General features: G+C 42.8%; 1 non-coding gene across 1 annotated transcript; it reads right to left on the reverse strand.

Moving 5' to 3' along the window:
- Positions 1 to 11,087: 11,087 nt before the first annotated feature.
- TRNAH-GUG (transfer RNA histidin (anticodon GUG)) lies at positions 11,088 to 11,159 on the reverse strand. The gene has a single exon. It is a non-coding gene; the product is annotated as a tRNA-His (tRNA).
- Positions 11,160 to 23,016: the final 11,857 nt, after the last annotated feature.

Below are 23,016 nucleotides of genomic sequence, written 5' to 3' on the forward strand. Positions count from 1 at the left end.
TATAGAGAAGCAGCTGTTGGTACGAAAATGGGATCACATATGATCATCTTTGTGTGGACTGTCAGGATTTGAAAACGGTTGCTTCATACCAAAAAAAAACATAGCGCCAAGATGTCCTCCTCAATGTCCCTATGAGCGTTATAGTGTTAACAAAGCATACAGCCAGGCATCAACACTCTGTTAGACAGGTTCACAGTCACGCACAGGTAGGTGAGCAGATAGATAAGCAGGCACACAGGCAAAAAGATGGATGGACAGATGAATGGATCAATGGATGGACGGACCTCTCTGTTAAACATGAGTCAAATGTAGGGATGGGCGTAACCAGTGTAACTCACTGCAGTGTAATTACGCGAAATTACAGCAACATTATGCAAGGTTGTACAGAATTATACAAGGCTATTTTCCTGGTGCAAAATACACGCTCAGATCCGAAAGGAACCTGATATACACTTTGCACAAGAAAATCGCTCTAAATGCAACAGAACTGGCACAACAGCCGCTACTCGCACTCTTTTCCTCCGCTCTTGGGTAGATGTCTTTCCCCACATTACTCCAAATTCCACAAAGGAGCGTAATTGTGTAATTCACGATTCGACCACGACTAATAAACTTGGCTTAAGTTTTAAAACTTTCCCTCTAGCTGCCCGGTGATCCGTCTGGTGCGGGATGATGAAGCCATACGCTGATTGGGTGGGTGCGCCTCTCAGTGTCCTTCTCCGTCGCCTCTTTCTTTCAGACCCTTGGGAGCTCAGTCTTACTTTCTATACAAATATTTATTTTTAGACCTTTTTTCTTCGCGGCCTGAATTGCTGCAAAAACTGATATTTGACTAGCAGGATCCCTTTCAACATTGAAAGCTACTCTGCGTCAGTACAGGAGCCTCGGCGCTGCAGGTACAGGAGACACAGACATCCATCCCTCTTGCTGACCGGGTCCCGTGAAACCAAACTGTAGCTCATACTTTTCACATCAGGACCGCCACAAACGTAAAAGCGCAGAAAGGTGAAATAAATAATAACATTGTTAACGCGTTCTTCAAAGACATTTAATTTCACCGTTGAAATTAGGTTCAAGCTCTTAACTCATGTAAATATTAAGAAGTGAGAATAAAAATGCTGCCCAACTGCCATCCGCAATGCCGTGATTCGGATTCGAAACGAGGTTGCTGCAGCCACAACGCAGAGTACTAACCACTATACGATCACGGCGAGCTACTTGGGCTCTGAAAAGACTACCCTGGTGTGGCTCTGATAGGCTTAAAAAAGGTCAAAGTGTCCGTGGAGTGGATAGATTTAGAGTTTGTTTAAAACCCATCTTTTCAAGTTAGATCAGGGTCTTTTCTTTGAGTAGCAGATCACAGCAAATATTTACCTCTCTGCTTCCAGTGACAAGACTCCCCATAAACCAAGAAGCCCAGACTTCTTAACAAGATCCACCACTCTGCCCTGCAAGTCTCAAGTGTTCTATGAGTGCTGGGGTCGGGGAAGTGAACACTGCAAAAACTTAATCCACGGCCGACCAAACTCCTCCAGGCCAGGAGGGGCTCGGAACAGGCCCCCACATATTGTTTTTTTTTTCTTTTCTGGGTGTCTCTTCAGCCACATTCAGCTGCTTGGTGTATACTGCTTTAGAGTTGCATTGTGTGGAATGAAGTGGCGTAAACTTGACTAGCAAACAATGGAGTGGTGATGAATGGAGGGTCATAGAAGGGAGTAGATTGAAGTGCAAAGAGTAGAGTGACGTAATGTGTCATAGAATACAGTGGAATATAATAAAGTGGTGTGCCATGGCATGGCGTTGAATAGCATTGTGAGGAATGGAGTGGCATAGAGCAGAGTGGGGTAGAGAGGAGTGAGGTTGCATAGAATGGCATAGAGTAGCATAGAGTAAAGTAGTGTGGTGTAGAGTGGCATAGTGTGGTGTAGAGTGAAGTGGCATGGAATGGCATAGAGTCAGAGAACAGTGTGTCATGGAGAGGGGTGGCAAAGAATTAGGAGGAGTGGAGTCGGACTGCATGAAGTAGAGTGTTGTGGAGTTGAGTAGCATACAGTCGCGTTGCATGGAGTGACACTGTGGTGTAGAGAGGAGCAGAGAAAAAAGTGGCATAGAGTAGAAAGGCCTACAGGAGAGTAGTGTAGAGTGGCACAGCATAGAGTTGTGTGCAGCAGAGTGGCATAGAGTAGAGCGCATGTAGTGCCATTGAGTGATATTGTGTGAGATGGAGTGGAGTGGAGTACAGTGAAGTGGCATGGAATGAAGTAGTATAGAGTAGAGTGGGAGAGAGTAAAGTGGAGTGGCATAGAGTGAACTAGAGTAGAGCGTAGTGGGATAGAGTGGAGTAGCATGGAGTGGAATGGAGAGGCACAGAGTAGGGTAGAGTGCAAAAGTGTGGAATGGCATGGAGTTGAGTAGAGTGGCATTCTGTGGGGTGGATTAGAGTGGCATGGAGTGGCATACAGTAGAGTGGAATAGAGCTTAGTGGTGGAGAGTACAGTGGCTTAGAGTGGAGTATAGTAGCATGGAGTAGAGTAGCGTAGAATAGAGAGGGGTGCAACGGAGTAGAGTGGCATAGAGTTGAGTGGTGTACAGTGGCGTAGAGTAGAATGGGATAAAATAAAGTGGCGTACAGTAGACTGGAGTAGAGTAGCATAGAGTGGAGAGGCATAGAGTGGAGAGGAGTAAAGTAGAGTGGAATTGTATAGAGTAGAGTTCAGTTGAGTATTCTAGAGTGATGTAGAGCAGAGTGACATAGAGTCACATAAAGTGGCATTCTATGAAGTAGGGTGGCGTAGAGAGAGGAATGAAGGGAAGTGGCATAGAGTAGAGTGGAGTGGAGTAGAGGGGCATAGCAGAGAGTGACAGGGTGGAGTGGCATAGAATGGAGTAGCATAAAGTGGAGTGAAGTGGCGTATAGTGGAGTGGCATAGATTAGAGTGGCATAGAGTGGAGTGATAGAGTGGAACAATGTAGATTAGAGTGGAGTAGAACTGAGTAGAGTGGAGTGGTATAGAGTTGCACAGTGTAGAGTACAGTGGCACTGAGGGGAGTAGAGTATAGTCATGTAGAGGAATACAGTGTGAGAAAGTAACTAAAATGTCAATAGAGACGGCGTTTAGGGTGAAAAATAAGCTGTATGCTTGTCATTAATGTTGGAAAGCACATTGCACATCCAATAATGATACGAAAACACTTTTAAAATATAAAAAATAGCGTACTGTAGAAAGACGAAAAGAACACATGTACTTGGTCCATCCTCCATGGAGGAATGAACACAAGAAAGGAAGATTCAGTCTATGGGAGCTAAGCAATCGAAATATTGCAAATGTGAGTGACATAGAAAACAATTAATGGTAAGTTAGCTATGGGCGTGTGGTAAGCCCACTGAATTCTAAACAATATGTCTCACAGCACATTCACTGAGTACGCAAGACATAAAAAGGTGTGACTAAGAGAATTCTGAGATTTAGAGCTTGACAGCAATTCACAACCCAACCAAACTGAGCCCTATATAATAATTTACAACAGAGCCAAAGTACACCTTTTACACCCCCAATGGTGGAGGTAAGATATTCAGCAGACACGTGGTCTCCCAGTGCTAAAGGATTTTGGCTAGATATGAAGTGGGCGAAGTGCCCTGAAAACATTATAAAAGTAGGACACGTGCTATAAGCAGACATCACTTCCTTGGCAAGGCAGAAGAAAGGGCACTTCAGAGGGAAGAAATGAGAGGGCTGAGGAACAGACAGATAGCTCCCCTATGGGCAGAGGTGGCGGGAGCATGGAACACTCCTGACATGACTATGATGATGATGCAGATGGGCCTCTTAACTTGCGGAGTTAGGAGCACGACAAACACACCTCTCCTAGACCTCCCTGGAAGATCATACACTGGGGAGGGTTCCCCTGGGTCCCTTCCCCCCCGCGGCTGGGCCCCATACAGCTGTAGACACACTCACACAATGCGTAGTTAGGTCTCGTTTCTGGGCAAGTTGTTTGGCTTGCTTGTTATTTGTTGTAATAAGAGATGATGAGTACCTGACGTGCCAGAGCTGGAAATGGTGGCAACCGACCACCCTGCTCCATGGGCATACAGCGCTGAACCGGAGACCCACAGGAGGCCCACACCACAGATCACAAGCCTGCTTACAGATTTATGCAAGGAACAGCCCTCAGCGTGGTGGTAACATAATATAATAGCAGTAATGGGTAACTGTTCAAAAGTTGTCATGGAAAGGAGATTCATACAGCTCTGCAACCTGTTACAATCCTGTGAATAATATGTACCATCTGAAATACCAATAAATAAAAAAAATAAAAAATCTGCTGCACAACTTAGGGTAAGGCTGGTGTTGTAGTGGTAGATCTGAGGCCCTAGGAGAGCTGGAGACCCCACAGAGCTACAGCAGCTCAGAAGTCCACTTAGGCTTCATCAGGGACCCGTTTTGTGACTTGAAAACCCATTAATGCAACAATAAAGGGGTGAAGTAAATGTCATCAACAATGCATAAACTGGTGTTCTTTGCAGTTTTTTAAATAAATAACAGCGCCTGGAAGCCCTTCAGACTGTGAAGGTTTGTTTAACAAATAGTGTTGTAACAACATAAAAGAGGGGGAACTGTAAGACAGTTGCACAGATAGAAGGACGTCAAGAAGGTTAAACAGATCGTCATAAATAAGCCACATGCACCGATGCATCTGTACAGGTTTGTAGACAGAAAGGCAGGTATGTAGCTGTTAGTAAATCATGGATGAGATATAATCAGCGTCACAGAAACCGCTGTAAATCACACGCGCCTGCTTTAGAAATAACCACGCCACAAAGACCTTGGTAGACAGCATGTAGGCTTTAAAGTGTTAACATAAACAGAGATGGGCAGAAATAGGCAGTAAGGCAGATACCCAGATTGAAATAGAAAGGTAAATAGAAAGCACATGTAGTAATAGACGTGGACCGATAAGTATATAGAGAAGCAGCTGTTGGTACGAAAATGGGATCACATATGATCAACTTTGTGTGGACTGTCAGGATTTGAAAACGGTTGCTTCATACCAAAAAAAAACATAGCGCCAAGATGTCCTCCTCAATGTCCCTATGAGCGTTATATTGTTAACAAAGCATACAGCCAGGCATCAACACTCTGTTAGACAGGTTCACAGTCACGCACAGGTAGGTGAGCAGATAGATAAGCAGGCACACAGGCAAAAAGATGGATGGACAGATGAATGGATCAATGGATGGACGGACCTCTCTGTTAAACATGAGTCAAATGTAGGGATGGGCGTAACCAGTGTAACTCACTGCAGTGTAATTACGCGAAATTACAGCAACATTATGCAAGGTTGTACAGAATTACACAAGGCTATTTTCCTGGTGCAAAATACACGCTCAGATCCGAAAGGAACCTGATATACACTTTGCACAAGAAAATCGCTCTAAATGCAACAGAACTGGCACAACAGCCGCTGCTCGCACTCTTTTCCTCCGCTCTTGGGTAGATGTCTTTCCCCACATTACTCCAAATTCCACAAAGGAGCGTAATTGTGTAATTCACGATTCGACCACGACTAATAAACTTGGCTTAAGTTTTAAAACTTTCCCTCTAGCTGCCCGGTGATCCGTCGGGTGCGGGATGATGAAGCCAAACGCTGATTGGGTGGGTGCGCCTCTCAGTGTCCTTCTCCGTCGCCTCTTTCTTTCAGACCCTTATGAGCTCAGTCTTACTTTCTATACAAATATTTATTTTTAGACCTTTTTTCTTCGCGGCCTGAATTGCTGCAAAAACTGATATTTGACTAGCAGGATCCCTTTCAACATTGAAAGCTACTCTGCGTCAGTACAGGAGCCTCGGCGCTGCAGGTACAGGAGACACAGACATCCATCCCTCTTGCTGACCGGGTCCCGTGAAACCAAACTGTAGCTCATACTTTTCACATCAGGACCGCCACAAACGTAAAAGCGCAGAAAGGTGAAATAAATAATAACATTGTTAACGCGTTCTTCAAAGACATTTAATTTCACCGTTGAAATTAGGTTCAAGCTCTTAACTCATGTAAATATTAAGAAGTGAGAATAAAAATGCTGCCCAACTGCCATCCGCAATTTGGATTCGAAACGAGGTTGCTGCGGCCACAACGCAGAGTACTAACCACTATACGATCACGGCGAGCTACTTGGGCTCTGAAAAGACTACCCTGGTGAGGCTCTGATAGGCTGAAAAAAGGTCAAAGTGTCCGTGGAGTGGATAGATTTAGAGTTTGTTTAAAACCCATCTTTTCAAGTTAGATCAGGGTCTTTTCTTTGAGTAGCAGATCACAGCAAATATTTACCTCTCTGCTTCCAGTGACAAGACTCCCCATAAACCAAGAAGCCCAGACTTCTTAACAAGATCCACCACTCTGCCCTGCAAGTCTCAAGTGTTCTATGAATGCTGGGGTCGGGGAAGTGAACACTGCAAAAACTTAATCCACGGCCGACCAAACTCCTCCAGGCCAGGAGGGGCTCGGAACAGGCCCCCACATATTGTTTTTTTTTTCTTTTCTGGGTGTCTCTTCAGCCACATTCAGCTGCTTGGTGTATACTGCTTTAGAGTTGCATTGTGTGGAATGAAGTGGCGTAAACTTGACTAGCAAACAATGGAGTGGTGATGAATGGAGGGTCATAGAAGGGAGTAGATTGAAGTGCAAAGAGTAGAGTGACGTAATGTGTCATAGAATACAGTGGAATATAATGAAGTGGTGTGCCTTGGCATGGCGTTGAATAGCATTGTGAGGAATGGAGTGGCATAGAGCAGAGTGGGGTAGAGAGGAGTGAGGTTGCATAGAATGGCATAGAGTAGCATAGAGTAAAGTAGTGTGGTGTAGAGTGGCATAGTGTGGTGTAGAGTGAAGTGGCATGGAATGGCATAGAGTCAGAGAACAGTGTGTCATGGAGAGGGGTGGCAAAGAATTAGGAGGAGTGGAGTCGGACTGCATGAAGTAGAGTGTTGTGGAGTTGAGTAGCATACAGTCGCGTTGCATGGAGTGACACTGTGGTGTAGAGAGGAGCAGAGAAAAAAGTGGCATAGAGTAGAAAGGCCTACAGGAGAGTAGTGTAGAGTGGCACAGCATAGAGTTGTGTGCAGCAGAGTGGCATAGAGTAGAGCGCATGTAGTGCCATTGAGTGATATTGTGTGAGATGGAGTGGAGTGGAGTACAGTGAAGTGGCATGGAATGAAGTAGTATAGAGTAGAGTGGGAGAGAGTAAAGTGGAGTGGCATAGAGTGAACTAGAGTAGAGCGTAGTGGGATAGAGTGGAGTAGCATGGAGTGGAATGGAGAGGCACAGAGTAGGGTAGAGTGCAAAAGTGTGGAATGGCATGGAGTTGAGTGGAGTGGCATAGAGTAGAGTGGCATTCTGTGGGGTGGATTAGAGTGGCATGGAGTGGCATACAGTAGAGTGGAATAGAGCTTAGTGGTGGAGAGTACAGTGGCTTAGAGTGGAGTATAGTAGCATGGAGTAGAGTAGCGTAGAGTAGAGAGGGGTGCAACGGAGTAGAGTGGCATAGAGTTGAGTGGTGTACAGTGGTGTAGAGTAGAATGGGATAAAATAAAGTGGCGTACAGTAGACTGGAGTAGAGTAGCATAGAGTGGAGAGGCATAGAGTGGAGAGGAGTAAAGTAGAGTGGAATTGTATAGAGTAGAGTTCAGTTGAGTATTCTAGAGTGATGTAGAGCAGAGTGGCATAGAGTCACATAAAGTGGCATTCTATGAAGTAGGGTGGCGTAGAGAGGAATGAAGGGAAGTGGCATAGAGTAGAGTGGAGTAGAGTGGAGTAGAGGGGCATAGCAGAGAGTGACAGGGTGGAGTGGCATAGAATGGAGTAGCATAAAGTGGAGTGAAGTGGCGTATAGTGGAGTGGCATAGATTAGAGTGGCATAGAGTGGAGTGATAGAGTGGAACAATGTAGATTAGAGTGGAGTAGAACTGAGTAGAGTGGAGTGGTATAGAGTTGCACAGTGTAGAGTACAGTGGCACTGAGGGGAGTAGAGTATAGTCATGTAGAGGAATACAGTGTGAGAAAGTAACTAAAGTGTCAATAGAGACGGCGTTTAGGGTGAAAAATAAGCTGTATGCTTGTCATGAATGTTGGAAAGCACATTGCACATCCAAGAATGATACGAAAACACTTTTAAAATATAAAAATTAGCGTACTGTAGAAAGACGAAAAGAACACATGTACTTGGTCCATCCTCCATGGAGGAATGAACACAAGAAAGGAAGATTCAGTCTATGGGAGCTAAGCAATCGAAATATTGCAAATGTGAGTGACATAGAAAACAATTAATGGTAAGTAAGCTATGGGCGTGTGGTAAGCCCACTGAATTCTAAGCAATATGTCTCACAGCACATTCACTGTGTACGCAAGACATAAAAAGGTGTGACTAAGAGAATTCTGAGATTTAGAGCTTGACAGCAATTCACAACCCAACCAAACTGAGCCCTATATAATAATTTACAACAGAGCCAAAGTACACCTTTTATACCCCCAATGGTGGAGGTAAGATATTCAGCAGACATGTGGTCTCCCAGTGCTAAAGGATTTTGGCTAGATATGAAGTGGGCGAAGTGCCCTGAAAACATTATAAAAGTAGGACACGTGCTATAAGCAGACATCACTTCCTTGGCAAGGCAGAAGAAAGGGCACTTCAGAGGGAAGAAATGAGAGGGCTGTGGAACAGACAGATAGCTCCCCTATGGGCAGAGGTGGCGGGAGAATGGAACACTCCTGACATGACTATGATGACGATGCAGATGGGCCTCTTAACTTGCGGAGTTAGGAGCACGACAAACACACCTCTCCTAGACCTCACTGGAAGATCATACACTGGGGAGGGTTCCCCTGGGTCCCTTCCCCCCCCCGGCTGGGCCCCATACAGCTGTAGACACACTCACACGATGCGTAGTTAGGTCTCGTTTCTGGGCAAGTTGTTTGGCTTGCTTGTTATTTGTTGTAATAAGAGATGATGAGTACCTGACGTGCCAGAGCTGGAAATGGTGGCAACCGACCACCCTGCTCCATGGGCATACAGCGCTGAACCGGAGACCCACAGGAGGCCCACACCACAGATCACAAGCCTGCTTACAGATTTATGCAAGGAACAGCCCTCAGCGTGGTGGTAACATAATATAATAGCCGTAATGGGTAACTGTTCAAAAGTTGTCATGGAAAGGAGATTCATACAGCTCTGCAACCTGTTACAATCCTGTGAATAATATGTACCATCTGAAATACCAATAAATAAAAAAAATAAAAAATCTGCTGCACAACTTAGGGTAAGGCTGGTGTTGTAGTGATAGATCTGAGGCCCTAGGAGAGCTGGAGACCCCACAGAGCTACAGCAGCTCAGAAGTCCACTTAGGCTTCATCAGGGACCCGTTTTGTGACTTGAAAACCCATTAATGCAACAATAAAGGGGTGAAGTAAATGTCATCAACATTGCATAAACTGGTGTTCTTTGCAGTTTTTTTAATAAATAACAGTGCCTGGAAGCCCTTCTGACTGTGAAGGTTTGTTTAACAAATAGTGTTGTAACAACATAAAAGAGGGGGAACTGTAAGACAGTTGCACAGATAGAAGGACGGATAGAAGGTTAAACAGATCGTCATAAATAAGCCACATGCACCGATGCATCTGTACAGGTTTGTAGGCAGAAAGGCAGGTATGTAGCTGTTAGTAAATCATGGATGAGATATAATCAGTTTCACAGAAACCGCTGTAAATCACACGCGCCTGCTTTAGAAATAACCACGCCACAAAGACCTTGGTAGTCAGCATGTAGGCTTTAAAGTGTTAACATAAACAGAGATGGGCAGAAATAGGCAGTAAGGCAGATACCCAGATTGAAATAGAAAGTAAATAGAAAGTACATGTAGTAATAGACGTGGACCGATAAGTATATAGAGAAGCAGCTGTTGGTACGAAAATGGGATCACATATGATCAACTTTGTGTGGACTGTCAGGATTTGAAAACGGTTGCTTCATACCAAAAAAAAACATAGCGCCAAGATGTCCTCCTCAATGTCCCTATGAGCGTTATAGTGTTAACAAAGCATACAGCCAGGCATCAACACTCTGTTAGACAGGTTCACAGTCACGCACAGGTAGGTGAGCAGATAGATAAGCAGGCACACAGGCAAAAAGATGGATGGACAGATGAATGGATCAATAGATGGACGGACCTCTCTGTTAAACATGAGTCAAATGTAGGGATGGGCGTAACCAGTGTAACTCACTGCAGTGTAATTACGCGAAATTACAGCAACATTATGCGAGGTTGTACAGAATTACACAAGGCTATTTTCCTGGTGCAAAATACACGCTCAGATCCGAAAGGAACCTGATATACACTTTGCACAAGAAAATCGCTCTAAATGCAACAGAACTGGCACAACAGCCGCTGCTCGCGCTCTTTTCCTCCGCTCTTGGGTAGATGTCTTTCCCCACATTACTCCAAATTCCACAAAGGAGCGTAATTGTGTAATTCACGATTCGACCACGACTAGTAAACTTGGCCTAAGTCTTAAAACTTTCCCTCTAGCTGCCCGGTGATCCGTCGGGTGCGGGATGATGAAGCCAAACGCTGATTGGGTGAGTGCGCCTCTCAGTGTCCTTCTCCGTCGCCTCTTTCTTTCAGACCCTTGGGAGCTCAGTCTTACTTTCTATACAAATATTTATTTTTAGACCTTTTTTCTTTGCGGCCTGAATTGCTGCAAAAACTGATATTTGACTAGCAGGATCCCTTTCAACATTGAAAGCTACTCCGTGTCAGTACAGGAGCTTCGGCGCTGGAGGTACAGGAGACACAGACATCCATCCCTCTTGCTGACCGGGTCCCGTGAAACCAAACTGTAGCTCATACTTTTCACATCAGGACCGCCACAAACGTAAAAGCGCAGAAAGGTGAAATAAATAATAACATTGTTAACGCGTTCTTCAAAGACATTTAATTTCACCGTTGAAATTAGGTTCAAGCTCTTAACTCATGTAAATATTAAGAAGTGAGAATAAAAATGCTGCCCAACTGCCGTGACATTGCCACCCACAATGCCGTGACTCGGATTCGAACCGAGGTTGCTGCGGCCACAACGCAGAGTACTAACCACTATACGATCACGGCGAGCTACTTGGGCTCTGAAAAGACTACCCTGGTGTGGCTCTGATAGGCTTAAAAAAGGTCAAAGTGTCTGTGGAGTGGATAGATTTAGCGTTTGTTTAAAACCCATCTTTTCAAGTTAGATCAGGGTCTTTTCTTTGAGTAGCAGATCACAGCAAATATTTACCTCTCTGCTTCCAGTGACAAGACTCCCCATAAACCAAGAAGCCCAGACTTCTTAACAAGATCCACCACTCTGCCCTGCAAGTCTCAAGTGTTCTATGAGTGCTGGGGTCGGGGAAGTGAACACTGCAAAAACTTAATCCACGGCCGACCAAACTCCTCCAGGCCAGGAGGGGCTCGGAACAGGCCCCCACATATTTTTCTTTTTTTCTTTTCTGGGTGTCTCTTCAGACACATTCAGCTGCTTGGTGCATACTGCTTTAGAGTTGCATTGTGTGGAATGAAGTGGCGTAAACTTGACTAGCAAACAATGGAGTGGTGATGAATGGAGGGTCATAGAAGGGAGTAGATTGAAGTGCAAAGAGTAGAGTGATCTAATGTGTCATAGAATACAGTGGAATATAATGAAGTGGTGTGCCTTGGCATGGCGTTGAATAGCATTGTGAGGAATGGAGTGGCATAGAGCAGAGTGGGGTAGAGAGGAGTGAGGTTGCATAGAATGGCATAGAGTAGCATAGAGTAAAGTAGTGTGGTGTAGAGTGGCATAGTGTGGTGTAGAGTGAAGTGGCATGGAATGGCATAGAGTCAGAGAACAGTGTGTCATGGAGAGGGGTGGCAAAGAATTAGGAGGAGTGGAGTCGGACTGCATGAAGTAGAGTGTTGTGGAGTTGAGTAGCATACAGTCGCGTTGCATTGAGTGACACTGTGGTGTAGAGAGGAGCAGAGAAAAAAGTGGCATAGAGTAGAAAGGCCTACAGGAGAGTAGTGTAGAGTGGCACAGCATAGAGTAGTGTGCAGTAGAGTGGCATAGAGTAGAGCGCATGTAGTGCCATTGAGTGATATTTTGTGAGATGGAGTGGAGTGGAGTACAGTGAAGTGGCAGGGAATGAAGTAGTATAGAGTAGAGTGGGAGAGAGTAAAGTGGAGTGGCATAGAGTGAACTGGAGTAGCATGGAGTGGAATGGAGAGGCACAGAGTAGGGTAGAGTGCAAAAGTGTGGAATGGCATGGAGTTGAGTGGAGTGGCATAGAGTAGAGTGGCATTCTGTGGGGTGGATTAGAGTGGCATGGAGTGGCATACAGTAGAGTGGAATAGAGCTTAGTGGTGGAGAGTACAGTGGCTTAGAGTGGAGTATAGTAGCATGGAGTAGAGTAGCGTAGAGTAGAGAGGGGTGCAACGGAGTAGAGTGGCATAGAGTTGAGTGGTGTACAGTGGCGTAGATTAGAATGGGATAAAATAAAGTGGCGTACAGTAGACTGGAGTAGAGTAGCATAGAGTGGAGAGGCATAGAGTGGAGAGGAGTAAAGTAGAGTGGAATTGTATAGAGTAGAGTTCAGTTGAGTATTCTAGAGTGATGTAGAGCAGAGTGGCATAGAGTCACATAAAGTGGCATTCTATGAAGTAGGGTGGCGTAGAGAGGAATGAAGGGAAGTGGCATAGAGTAGAGTGGAGTGGAGTAGAGGGGCATAGCAGAGAGTGACAGGGTGGAGTGGCATAGAATGGAGTAGCATAAAGTGGAGTGAAGTGGCGTATAGTGGAGTGGCATAGATTAGAGTGGCATAGAGTGGAGTGATAGAGTGGAACAATGTAGATTAGAGTGGAGTAGAACTGAGTAGAGTGGAGTGGTATAGAGTTGCACAGTGTAGAGTACAGTGGCACTGAGGGGAGTAGAGTATAGTCATGTAGAGGAATACAGTGTGAGAAAGTAACTAAAGTGTCAATAGAGACGGCGTTTAGGGTGAAAAATAAGCTGTATGCTTGTCATGAATGTTGGAAAGCACATTGCACATCCAAGAATGATACGAAAACACTTTTAAAATATAAAAAATAGCGTACTGTAGAAAGACGAAAAGAACACATGTACTTGGTCCATCCTCCATGGAGGAATGAACACAAGAAAGGAAGATTCAGTCTATGGGAGCTAAGCAATCGAAATATTGCAAATGTGAGTGACATAGAAAACAATTAATGGTAAGTAAGCTATGGGCGTGTGGTAAGCCCACTGAATTCTAAACAATATGTCTCACAGCACATTCACTGTGTACGCAAGACATAAAAAGGTGTGACTAAGAGAATTCTGAGATTTAGAGCTTGACAGCAATTCACAACCCAACCAAACTGAGCCCTATATAATAATTTACAACAGAGCCAAAGTACACCTTTTATACCCCCAATGGTGGAGGTAAGATATTCAGCAGACACGTGGTCTCCTATGGGAAGCCGTTCATGTCAAAATTACAGAATCCATATAGGACACCCTCTGAAATACATAGCTTGCCTCAAAATAAATATGACACATATAAGAATGAATGTATTATGTGTCACAATGAACATGATACCTGGCGTAAAGAATCTGACTTGTACCAGAACAAATATGAAACATGGCAGAGCACATATGCCACTTAGTGAATAATATGAATAACACACACTCTGAATTGAATAAGAGATATACTGAATATATATTTAAGTTATACTGAAATGAATATGACACTCACTGTAAACAATATGAATACAATATGCATCAAAAAGAGTGGGACAGTTTTTTAAAAGACTGACATATGCCAAGAGGAATATGATATAAGTTGAAATGACTATGACAGATTGAAATGAATGTCAGTAGCAGCAGTGAATATGTTGTATTTTTTAAAGAATAGATGGTACACTGAAAATAAAATCACATACTTTGAAATGAACATTACACATGTTGCAATGACTATGAATTGCAATGCAATGAACATTGCTGAGATTGGAATGAATATGAGTTATACAGAAATTAATATGAGATGGTTCAAAATGAATACGACTTGTGTTGAAATTAATATAAACCCCATTGAATTGAATTTGACATGCCTAAAATGAATATGACTAACATTGAGATTCCCATGACATTTGCCAAAATGAATATGGAATGCATTGAAATTAATATGATACATATTCAAATTAATATGATGTGTGTTAAAATGGATAAGTTGCATCTTAAAATTAATATAACAAGTATTCATATGAATACGAAATCCATTGAAATAAATATAACATTGATTGAAAGAAATATAGCACGTTAAAATGAATATGACATGAATTGAAATGAATACAAGCTTCATTGAAAAGAATTTGACATGTTTTATAATGAATGTGAAAAATGTTCAAATGAACATGACATTTATCAAAATAAATATGGCTTGCATTGAAAGTAGTATGATACTCATTGACATGATTATGATACATGTTGCAGTGGATATGATTCATGGTAAAATTAAAATGATTAATTTGAATGAGACAAATTAAAAGGAATATGACATGCTAAGATGAATATGACATGCATTGAAATGAATATAAGCCCTATTGAAATTAATTCAGCATGCTTTAAATTGAATATGAGCAATGCTGAAATTAAAATGAAACCTGTCAAAATGAATATGTTATGTTTTGAAATGAATATGATGCACATCGAAATGAATATTGCATATATTGAAATTAATTTGACCTATGTCGAAATGGATATGAGCCATCTAAACATTATTATGACAGGTGTTAAGGAGAATATGATATCCATTAAAATGAACATGATATTCATTGAAAGGAATAGGACACATGTTAAGATGAATATGATCCAAGTAGAAATGAATATGACACCTGGTGAAAATAATATGGCCCACATCAAAATGAATGACTGATTTTTAAATGAGTATGAATCTATGTGAGATAAATGTAGTATGCTTTGAAATGAACAAAGCAAATTTTTAAATGAACACAAGCCATGTTTAACTGAATATGACCCCTGTTTAAATGAATATGGCTTGCACTGAAATAACCTTGATTTGCTTTAAAATTATTATTGCATATTGAAATTGTTATTACATAGGGCCTTATTACCAGTTTGGCAAACGGGAAAGCCTGTCTGCCAAACTCCCGACAGGGAAGCTGCTGCCTTTGCACCCCGCTGGAGCTATTAAGATTTCCCGCAAGGTCGGCGGGTGGAAACCTCGGTTTCCACCTGCAGGGCCAACAAAAAACAGGGTACAGCATTGCCTCCAGCTCATAATCGATGCTGTCACCTTCATGGTGCACCAGCACCCTCTCAATGTTCACTGTCTTCAAAGCAGACAGTGAACATTGCGATGGTGCTGGGCAGGGCAGGGAGCCCCCTGCACCTGTTCTCCACCAGCCTTTTCATGGAGGTGTAACCGCCATGGAAAGGCTGGCAGAGAACAAGGTCATAATCTGGGGTGGCAGCTCAGCATGCAGCGCTGCCCTGGCAGATTATGATCTCCGCCACCGCTGGGACACCAGGATCATGGATCCTGGTGGTGCTGGAGGAACCCTGGTGGTCTGACCCCCAGGGTCTTAAGTTGGCAGTCGGACAACTGCAACAGCGGGGGTCCTAACCCCGAGTGTGGCGGTCTGAAGACCGCCACATTCATAATGAGGCCCATAGTGTGAAAGGATATGATATGGACTAAAATAGATTAATAAAAATGAATATATCACACATTTAACAAAATATAAAACAAGGAACCAGCTTTTACCATGCACCCATTACATGCATCCATTTACAATGCATGTATTTCTACATTTCTTACAAAGTACTTTATCACACAGGTAAGTATTTTTGGCCATAGAGGTAAACTGAGATAAGGATGATTTTAGGACTTAAAGGTTAGTAGAGATAAGGGAGAAATAAAGACTGAAGAGTAAAAACACAAAAACAAACACGAAGGATAAATGAAGAGGAAATGAGGAATGAGGAGAAAGGGAAGAGAGTTAAAGAGTAAGAAATGGTGAGCAAGAGCTTAAAACAGAGTTGTGAACGGTGATTAAGGGACAAGGAATAATGAGTGAGGATGAAGATTAGGAGTAAAAGAGGAGGATTGTAGGACAAGTAGTGAGCGAAGAGAGGTAAAGAATGAGGTGTGAGGGTTAAACATTGGAGGATGATGACTGAGGTTTGAGGCCCGAAACCAAAGAGAGTCTGTGAAGAGTGAGGGACAAGGAATATGGCACGGGAAGTAAGGAGTGAGGCGTGAGGGATGAGGAAGGAAAGATGAGAGGTGAAGGATGCAGGATCAAGAATGAGAAGTGAAAAATGAAGGCTTAGGGATAGGAAGCACGGAATGAAGAACAATGAGGAAAAAAGAATGAGAAGTGAGGAATGAGAGCTGAACAATGAGGTATGGGTGTGAGAGCAGAAGAGTGAGGGATAAATAAATAGGGGTCAGTAATTAGGATTGATAAATAAGAACTGAAGGGTGATAAGTTGAGAATGAGGGTTAAGGAGAGAGGTTTGATGAATAAGGGGTCATCAGTGAATTATAAGGAAAATTAAGATGGAAATAGGGATGAGTGATAAGGGATGAGGAATAAAAACAGCGGTATGAGGGGTTAGATTATCCTAAAATAGGCAGGGTTGAGTACATTTTAGGACATCGTTGTTAGTCAATTTCACTCATTACACAAAGTGAGGAGAAAGGGTGAATCACAAGATAGACCGATTATGGCCAAGAGGGGTGGGAAGAAGAATGAGTGCTGAGGTGCAAGAGATACGGACTTACTACTGAGGGATGAGGGATTGGAGGCAAGTGTGTTGTGAACCCCCTGCTTTAGCACCTAAAAGGGGGGTGGAGTTCTTAATTGGCCTCTTCTGTTCGCAGCTCAGCAGACAAAGGCTCATAACGTGAAAGGGTGGGTTGGTGTATGGTTGAGTGAGTGAAATGACTGATGGATAGGTGTGGAATTGAAAGGGTGGATGGATGAGTGAAATGGTGGATGGAAGGATGAATGAATGAGTGAACAGATGGATAAGTGAAAGAATGAATGGATGAGTGAAAGGGAGGGTGAATGGAAGGATAAAAGTGTGAATGATGGATAAGTTAAAGATAGATAAATGAATGAAAGAGGATGGATGGATGTATTTTTGAAAGGGCAAACAGATGGATGACTGGAGGTAGAGGGATGATGAGGAAGGATGGATTAACGAGAGGATGGATGGATCGATGGGTGAAGTGAAAGGGTGGATAGATGGATGTGATGAAAGGATGGATATATGAATGAGCAAAAGGATGGATGGGTTAATGGATGGAGGGATGGATGAGGGAAAGGCCGGATGCTGGGGCTTTGTGAACCCCCTCCCAACTTTAGAAGCTACAGCGGGGTGGAATTCTTGATAGGTCTCTTCTGTCTGCAACTTGGCAGAGAAAGGATGAGTGGATGAGTGAAAAAATAGATGAATGAGTGAAAGGGTGGATTGATGGATGGCTAGATGAGTGAAAAAGATAAGAGTGAAAGGGAGGGTGGATGGATTTATAAGTGAAAGGGTGATGGATGGTGAGAAAAAGGAAAGATTGATGGATAAGTGAGTGAAAGGATGTATGGCTGATTGAAAGGGGAGGGTGGGTGAATTGATGGATGAGATGAGTGAAAGGGAGGATGGACAGATGAATGCAGTGAAAGGGTGGATGGATGTAATGAATAGAAGGATGGATGTGTGAATTGATGGAAGGACAAAAGAAAGGATAGATGAGAGAGGATGGATGAGTTAAGAACGGGTGGGTGACTGAAAGGCAGGGTTGATGGATGAATGGATTGATGGATGTTTGAATGAAAGGGTGATGGATGGATGAGTGAAAGGAAGGATGGATGAAAGAAAAGGTGGGTGGACAGATGACTGAAAGCATGGGTGGATGAGTGAGTGGATGGATGGATGAGTGAAGGAGTCAATAGGTGGATGGATGAGTGGTTGGGATGAAGGAAGAGAGAAAGGATGGATGATTGGATGGCTGAGTAAAAGGATGGATAGATGAATGAGTGGAAAGGAGGATAGAAGGATGGAATGTGCAAGGGTGGATGGATGGAGTTGATGGATGGATGGGTGAATGGCAGAAAGGATGGATCAGTGAGTGAAAAGGTGGATGGAGAGATGGATGAGTGAAAGGAAGAATGGATAGATGGATAGGTTTGGAGATGGATGGATAGGTTTGGGTATGGATGGATGGGTGGACAGACAGAATGGTGAAAGACTGAATGACACATGGAAGAATGAATGGATAACAGAATGAAAACGTGAAATTGGGGATATCAGCAGTTGGAAGGTAGAGTGACTGGATAGATGTTTAGAAGGTAGAGACAAATGAGCTGTTCTGGAGAGGGTCGTGATGACTTGCTTTATTTGTTTGGTACCATAAGAGCTTTGGTTTGAAGTTTTGGGTATTTTAAATTCCTGGTTCCCCCCTTGATTGGAGGTGAGAAATGATGGGCAATGAAGAATGAGAATGTCAGAAGAGACCTGATGAGTGAGGAGTGGGGACTGACAGATACGGTTTAAGGGATGAGGGCTGAAGAATGAGAGGTGACGACTGAGGGATGATGAATGAGGATGTCCTAAAAGGCATTAGATACTGCATGTTTGAAGGATGAAGAATGGGGAACGATGGATGAGAAGTGAGAGATGAGAGATGAGAGATAGGGAATGAGAGATGAAGTGTCGGGGCTAAGGACTGAAGGTTGATTGGCAAGACTACAGTGATTCATGGAGAATGTGGGAACAGTGGGTGATGATGAATGAGAAATAAAAGGTGAAGACTGATGTTTGTGTCATGAAGAGGGAGGGATGTGGGTATCCTAATATGGTCAGAAGGGTGGACATTTTAGAAACCATCATTTGTCCAGTTCCCTTGTCACTGCTAATGTGAAGGAGAGTGAGCAGTGAAAGATGAGGGATGCTGAGTAAGAAATCAAGGGTGAAGAGTGTGGAATGAGAGTAGAAGAGTGAGGAAAGTGTGTGGGATAGTGAAGGATAAGGTGAGAGGAATAAGGGAGGAGGTTTGAGTGGTTGAGAGTGAGGGCTGGGGAGTGAGACAGGTGGAGCTGAACATTGTGGAATGTGGGATGATGAGGAATGATGGTTGATTAAAAAAGGATGAGATGCGAGGAAAGAGGAGTGAGGTCCAGAGGGTACGAGTGAGGAATGAAAACTGAAGCATGAGATTTGAGGGGGAAGCATGCCTTAAAATGGACACTATTGGATACATTTTAAGCTATGATCATTGTCCTTTTCATTTATTTCTCAGAGGAGGAGGTATGAGCAGTAAGGGATGAGGAAAGAAGAATAGGGAGAGGTGAGGAATGAAGTGTGACAAATAAGCAGTGTAGAGTGAATGAGTGGGAGATAAAGGGGTAGAATAAGGGATGAGGGACATGGAGGGTCAAATGACAGGTGAAGGGATGAAACATCAAAAGTAGATTGAGTGATGCACAGTGAGGAATGTGAGGTGATTATTAGAAATCAGAAGTGAGAGCTGACTTATGTATGGGGGTAGAGGATGGTTGATGGATGATGAAGGATGAGAAGTGAGGGTAGAGGAAGAAGAAGGCCATTTAGAGCCACCTTTATATTTTGGTGGTTGGCATGTCCTCTGCCGGAGTGATGGAGGAAATTACCACGTTGCCTAGGAGGAAGAGCCAACCTCCAAATTTTAAAATGTCTGTTGGCCCCATTAACAGGTACCACCATTCCCTCTCCACAAAAAATGTAAAATGCACCCTAAACGTGATAGAAGAGAAGTAAAGAATGAGGAGTAAAGAAGAAGGGAAGGGTTGAGGGATGAAAAACCACTCCTCCCTCCACTCTAGCACAGAAGGCTTATCAGGACATGCAGGCTACACCCTAGCTCCCTTTGTGTCACTTTCTAGAGGGGAGTCACAAACAGCCCAACTACCAGTCTGACCCAGACAGGGAATACACAAACAGGCAGAGTCACAGAATGGTTTAAGCAAGAAAATGCCCACTTCCTAAAAGTGGAATTTTTCAAACAGACAATTAAAAAAACACATTTACCAAAAGATGTATTTTTAAATTGTGAGCTCAGAGACCCCAAACTCCATATTTCCATTTGCTCTCAAAGGAAACTGCACGTTAGGGATATTTAAAGGCTGCCCCCATTTAAACCTATTAGAGAGACAGGCCTTGCAACAGTGAAAAAATGAATGTGGCAGTATTTCACTGTTAGGACATGTAAAACACATCAGTGCATGTCCCACCTTAAACATACACTGCACCTTGACCAAGGGGCTACATAGGGCCTACCTTTGGGGGTGCCTTACATGTATAAAAAGTGAAAGTTTGCGCCTGGCAAGTGGGTACACTTGCCAGGTTGAATTGGCAGTTTAAAACTACACACACAGACACTACAGTGGCAGGTCTGAGCCATGTTTACAGGGCTACTCATGTGGGTTGCCCAATCAGTGTTGCAGGCCCACTAGTAGCATTTGATATACAAGCCCTGGGAACCTCTAGTGCACTTTCCTAGGGACTTACTTTTAAATCAAATATGCCAATCATGGATAAAGCAATCACCAATACAATTTACAAATAGAACACATGCACTTTAGCACTGGTTAGCAGTGGTAAAGTGCCCAGAGTCCTAAAGCCAACAAAAACAGGTCAGAAAATTTAAGAGGGAGGAGGCAAAAACTTTGGGGATGACCCTGCAAAAAGAGCCAGGTCCAATAGGGCCATATTAATTTCACCAGGTGTCACATTCCTATCAATTAATGCCATATTATTCTCAATGGGTGTCATATTCACTTTAACACCTTACATAATAATTTTAACATGGCTCATATCCATTTCAACATAAGTCATATTCATTTCAATAATGCCATATTCATTTTGATGTGTGACATATTAGTTTCAAAGCATTACATATTCATTTTGACAAGTTTCATCTTAATTTCAGCATTGGTCATATTCAGTTTAAGGCATGTGGAATTAATTTCAAATTGGCTCATATTAATTTCAATGCAAGTCGTATTCATCCTAGCATGTGTCATATTCCGGTCGATGGATGTGTCATTCATATTAACACATCATATTAATTTTAACATGAATTATATCCATTGCAACACATATCATAATAATATCAGTGTGTACCATATTACTTTCCATTCAAGCCGTATTCATTTTGATAAATGGCATGTTCATTTTAACGTTGCTCACATTCCTTTTAAATCATGTCAGATTTGTTTCAATGAAGCTCATATTCATTTAAACTCATGTTATATTAATTTTAACATGTGTTATATTCCTTTCAATCACTGTTAGATTTATTTCAAATGAGGTCATATTCTCATTAACACTTGTCATATTCATTTTAAGATGCAATTTATACATTTTAAGATATATCATGTTTATTTGAATATGTGCCATTTTACTTTCAATGCATGCCATATTCAGATTGACAGATGTCATGAGAATTGCAGCTGTGTTCATACTCATTTGAAGGCATGTCAAGTTAAATTCAATAGGGTTATATTCATTTAAACACAAACCATATTCATTTTAAGTCATCTCCTGTTCCTTTCGGTATATCTCATTCATTGCAATCTGGATTATATTCATTTCAATGCAATTCATATTCATTTCAACATGTGTAATGCTCATGTCACTGTATGAAATATTAGTTTTGATGTACATTATATTCTTTACAAAATCTAATATATTCATTTTAGTGCCTTATATTCATTTCAATCAGTCATATTCATTTCACTGTATGCCATATTCCTCTTGGCATATGTCAGTCATTTCAAGAAATGTCCTATTCTTTTTTATGAATATTGTGTACATTTCAGTGCGGGCCATATTTATGTCAGTATGATTGTTATATATTTCAGTATCTCTCTTATTACATATGGAGTGTGTGTTATTCACATTAATCTCTAAGTAGCATATTCATTCTGACGGGTTTCATATTTATTTTGGTTCAAGTCAGATTCATTCTGCCAGGTATCAAATGTATTTTAACACATATTACATTTATTGTGGTGGGTGGCATATTCATTTTGCATCAAGCTATATATTTCAGGATGTGTCCTATATGAGTTTCTGTAGTTTTGACATGAACGGCTTCCCATAGTCTCCCAGTGCTAAAGGATTTTGGCTAGATATGAAGTGGGCGAAGTGCCCTGAAAACATTATAAAAGTAGGACACATGCTATAAGCAGACATCACTTCCTTGGCAAGGCAGAAGAAAGGGCGCTTCAGAGGGAAGAAATGAGAGGGCTGAGGAACAGACAGATAGCTCCCCTATGGGCAGAGGTGGCGGGAGCATGGAACACTCCTGACATGACTATGATGACGATGCAGATGGGCCTCTTAACTTGCGGAGTTAGGAGCACGACAAACACACCTCTCCTAGACCTCCCTGGAAGATCATACACTGGGGAGGGTTCCCCTGGGTCCCTTCCCCCCCCCCCGGCTGGGCCCCATACAGCTGTAGACACACTCACACGATGCGTAGTTAGGTCTCGGTTTCTGGGCAAGTTGTTTGGCTTGCTTGTTATTTGTTGTAATAAGAGATGATGAGTACCTGACGTGCCAGAGCTGGAAATGGTGGGAACCGACCACCCTGCTCCATGGGCATACAGCGCTGAACCGGAGACCCACAGGAGGCCCACACCACAGATCACAAGCCTGCTTACAGATTTATGCAAGGAACAGCCCTCAGCGTGGTGGTAACATAATATAATAGCAGTAATGGGTAACTGTTCAAAAGTTGTCATGGAAAGGAGATTCATACAGCTCTGCAACCTGTTACAATCCTGTGAATAATATGTACCATCTGAAATACCAATAAATAAAAAAAATAAAAAATCTACTGCACAACTTAGGGTAAGGCTGGTGTTGTAGTGGTAGATCTGAGGCCCT

Source organism: Pleurodeles waltl, chromosome 12 (assembly GCF_031143425.1).
Source record: "Pleurodeles waltl isolate 20211129_DDA chromosome 12, aPleWal1.hap1.20221129, whole genome shotgun sequence".
NCBI classification, from domain to species: Eukaryota; Metazoa; Chordata; class Amphibia; order Caudata; family Salamandridae; genus Pleurodeles; species Pleurodeles waltl.